At 50.2% G+C, this 4,555-nt stretch overlaps 1 pseudogene; it reads left to right on the top strand.

Moving 5' to 3' along the window:
• The first annotated feature begins 499 nt into the window (after positions 1-499).
• Positions 500-4,182, top strand: LOC134015742 (N-lysine methyltransferase SMYD2-A-like; annotated as a pseudogene).
• The last annotated feature ends 373 nt before the right edge of the window (positions 4,183-4,555 follow it).

Here is a 4,555-nt window from a genome sequence, read left to right as displayed (position 1 = left end):
TACATACCTTCTCGCTTCGTTAGTACAGTAGCCTGTAATGTATCTTATGAGCGGAGAGTCTGCATTTTCCAACTTCAACCACTGAGTGGCGATAGAGGATCATTTTTGCTTCTCTGTTCTATCCTCTCCTTTCAATCAGAGCGTTCACTGTTTAGAATTCGTATTTTTATAGTAATGTATTATTAATATGATTTGACGTCTAACAGGTGTGGTTATGGCTACTTTTTACTTGAGTATAAACTATGTCAGAGCCCATACTTCTTGACTTTAACTTGAGTGAAAATGTGTAGTCAGCATTTCAACTTCAGAGTCTTTTAGAGTATCTATCTGTACTTCTACTTGAGTGAAGGATGTGTGTACTTTTGCCATCTCTGATTGTAGACCAAATGTACGTGCTGTATATGTTGCGTCCATAAGGACCACGCGGTGGCACTGTAAATCTAGTATTTGTTGTGTTTCCCTCTCAACATGATGAAATACGACGGCTCTAGGACCTATAGCCTCCCTAACCCAGCCGCGTCAGTCTACTGACCTGACAGCTGTGCGCGTACAAGCAGCATATAGCATATGAGACAGGAGTGCTAGGCTAGCAAGCTTACTAGCTAGCTAGCTTTGCGAGAACTAGGACAACGTTCATGGGGTGGACAGCACTAGCTTCGTTGCTCGCCCATAGACTGACAACATTTGCTTAATCCACGTTTTAAGATAAAATCTCCGGTCAGAGAGACCAGGACTGTTTACCTAGCTAGCCAACACAGCTATCTTGCAGATCCGTATCTTGTGGACGTTGTCAGGGCAAGCTGTAAGAAGCTAGCTAGCTAGCCGTCTAAAGAGTAGCCCAGTCAGACAGACTACCGGACCGCAATATCAAGATGAAGAACGAGGGTATTGAGGGCAGCGAGAGGTTTCTCAGTCCAGGCAAAGGAAGAGGACTGCGGGCCATTAAACACTTTGCGGTTGGGGACCTCGTGTTCAGCTGTCCGGCTTTCTCGTACGTGCTGACAGTGAACGAGAGGGGCGCACACTGTGAATTCTGCTTCACCAGGTATGGATCTGCTTGTCAGTCACTACAAGAAAGTTGATTGATTCAGAATCAGAGTGGTTTCTGTTCGCGGTAGCATGTGAATCCCTCCTCTTCCTAGACATCGCTTGCTAACTGGTTAATGTACGGTAGAGCAGCGAACTATCTGACCAGCTTTTGTTTATACACGAAAATTAATGAGGACAGCAAAGAACACTAGTGCTTTTAAATGCTACTGTCCCTTTTCGGCTTGGTTTGGAGAACTCAGACTTGCAGAGAGATAAGACAGTCAGTATTGCTGAGACATTCCAAAACTGCTAGAAAGTTGGTTCTTAGAATGCAACGAACTACATTTCACAACCACCACTGTGTGGATGGCAGAAGGTGCTGAATAAAGGTCAGGACTCTATATATATCTGGCCGCGTCTCCTTCAACCCTTTTTTTGGACTCATTCTTAATTGTCAAAGGCCAGGATTCATTTTCATGCTTATCATGTTACTTCTTATGATTTCTTTCAGGAGGGAAGGTCTTTCCAAGTGTGGCAAGTGTAAGCAAGCCTACTACTGCAATATCGACTGTCAGGTATGTGTGTGTGTGTGTGTAGACAAGCTGGGTTAACACCAGGCATTTCTCCCTGATGTGTGTGTGTGAGAGAGAGAGAGAGAGAGAGAGAGAGAGAGAGAGAATGTAGAGTTGCGCTCACAGTTGCTATGACGATCATCCCCCTGGCTCCTGTCACGTTTGGACCGTAACCAGGTCTATAAACATCCCAGAATACACCAACGCGCGGCCCACATTACTCACAATTGAGCATTCTTATTGGTTCTCAGGCCCCAGGAAAATAAGCCTTCACCCCACGGGACACTCTCTTCTCCTCTCTCTCTCTCTCTCTCTCTCTCTCTCTCTCTCTCTCTCTCTCTCTCTCTCTCTCTCTCTCTCTCTCTCTCTGTCTTTCTCTCACCCTGTCTCTCACTCTGTGTCTCTCTCTGTCTCTCTCTCTGTCTCCCTCCTCCTGCAGAAGGGGGACTGGGCCATGCACAAGCTGGAGTGTTCTGCCATGTGCTCCTACGGGAGAACTGGTGTCCTTCAGAGACTGTCAGACTGGTGGCCAGAATCATCATGAAACAGGTGTGTGTGTGTGGGGGTTCATGTGTGTGCGCGCAATGTTATCCTTTAAACATGTTCCCTTCTCCAGCGAGACACTAGTATTTCTGCAATAGACATGAGGCAGAGAGAGGCAGAGAGAGGCAGAGAGAGGCAGAGAGAGGAAGAGAGAGGCAGAGAGAGGCAGAGGGGACATGTGTGTCAAGTAGGAGAGCTTTCTTGCTCTCTGTTATGCAGCTACAGTGGACGAGGACTGCAAGGAGAGGAACTCTTCTCTCTCTCCCTACTTCCACTTAACTCCAGCCATCCTGCGAGGGAAGAGGAGATGAGCAGAGGGGGTTTGGAAAGTGGAGCGCTTGCTTAGGTCACAGAGCAGCACTGAGGAGAGAAGAGAGCACTCCTGCTGCTGTTAATCCATCATTTATGAGAGAGGGGGAGAGAGGGGGTGAGAGGGGGAGAGAGAGGGTGAGATGGGGAGGGAGACAGAGGGAGATAAAGGGCGAGAGAGAGGGGAAGAGAGAGGGGGAGGGAGGGAGAGGGAGGTAGGGGGAGGGGGAGGGAGAGAGGGGGAGGGAAAAAGAGGGGGAGAGGGGGAGGGAGAGAGAGGGAAAGAGAGGGAGAGAAAGGGAGAGAGAGAGGGGAGGGAGAGAGAGGGGCTAACATCTACTTACTCCCGCTCCTCCTGAATGAAAACAGACAATGTGCTGTATAACCTGACCAGGGGTTTATCACTTCCTGGAGTACCTTCAGCCACGAGGCCTGTTGTTCGTCATCAGTATGCATCTGGTGCCAGTGAGAGATGACAGGCAGTGGTCGTGTGATGGTCACGTCACACACACTCTGGCTTTAACATGTCACCCCCCACACTCCACCCCACAGAAAGTCACCACAGAGAGAACACCGTCTGAGAGGCTGCTGTTACTCACCGAGTTTGAAGCTCGTAAGTATCCCTGCTACGGCGTGTGTGTGTGTGTGTACGTACCTACATGTGTCAGCCTCCTCCCCTCACCCAGTTGGCAGGGAGTGGTGCTCTCTAGTGTCTAATAATACCCTGGCTGCAGGTCAGGCGTTGCGACACCGCTGGGCTCTCTGTCTGGGGTCAAGCAGCCTCCACAGGCTTCTCCCTGACCCAGCACCCGTTTGCACGGCCACAGGCCGGGTCAGATCCTCTCTGCTGGACGCCTGGAGCTCTGGTCCTCCTGACTGCATCCGACAGTCCCAGCTGGGCTAGTCAGGACCACAGCCGCCCTCCCCCAGCAATGCCTCATTCCTCACACCTGTCACACACACTCACTCACACACACACCGAGAGGACTTTCTAGAAGTACATGGCCTGCCTCCTGACAACTTTTTCCCAGCCAGTCTGCTGTGTGTCTGACGTTAGCATGTGTGGCTAGCAGGAGTCAGCTAGCCTGCCCTGCTACAGTCTCTGTGTGACTGACATTAGCATGTGTGGCTAGCAGGAGTCAGCTAGCCTGCCCTGCTACAGTCTGTGACTGACATTAGCATGTGTGGCTAGTAGGAGTCAGCTAGCCTGCCTCTGATGTGACTCAGGTTGACCCAAAGCTACTCCTAACCACTTCCTTGTTCTAATCCTCCATTTGGAATTATTTTCTCTTCTTCTCTCTGTGTCTCTCTCTTCCCTCCCTCCCTCCCCTCTGTCTTCCTCAGATCTAGATAAGTTGGACAACGAGAAGGATGAGATGAACCAGACAGACATTGCAGCCCTCCACCACTTCTACTCCAAACACATCGACTTCCCTGACGACCAGGCTCTCACTGTGCTGTTTGGACAGGTGACTGGGGAGAGGGCGGAGTCAACAGAGGCAAGGGGTGTGGTCTCACACACCCCTTCACTTCCACAATCTTATAAGGAAGTCACATGGCACCCTGTGAACTGTAGCATTCTCTAGTTACATTACATTACATTTAGTCATTTAGCAGACACTCTTATCCAGAGCGACTTACAGTAAGTACAGGGACATTCCCCCCCGAGGCAAGTAGGGTGAAGTGCCTTGCCCAAGGACACAGCGTCAGTTGGCATGACCGGGAATCGAACTGGCAACCTTCGGATTACTAGCCCGACTCCCTCACCGCTCAGCCACCTGACTCCTGACTAGTTGCTGTCTCTCTTTCGTCCTCTCGCCTGCTCCCCAGGTGTGTGGATTTTATAAGCATTAATTAATCTCCTCTCGCTTGTCCGCATTCACACACACTCACACGCGCACACACACACACACACTCAGCTGTCTGCTACTAAGCAGGTGCACACAGAAGCACATAGCTGTCTGACATTAAGGGCTTGACACCCTTAACACGTAACTGCCCCAGCGGGACACTCAACACACCACAGACACACACACCTAACATTCCATGTCCCGCTTCATTGGATTTGTCAGTGCTGACCACTTTCACATTCCCGCTGGTCT

Source organism: Osmerus eperlanus, unplaced genomic scaffold (genome assembly GCF_963692335.1).
Source record: "Osmerus eperlanus unplaced genomic scaffold, fOsmEpe2.1 SCAFFOLD_530, whole genome shotgun sequence".
Classification (NCBI taxonomy): Eukaryota; Metazoa; Chordata; class Actinopteri; order Osmeriformes; family Osmeridae; genus Osmerus; species Osmerus eperlanus.
This window is presented reverse-complemented; position numbering and strand designations above follow the sequence as displayed.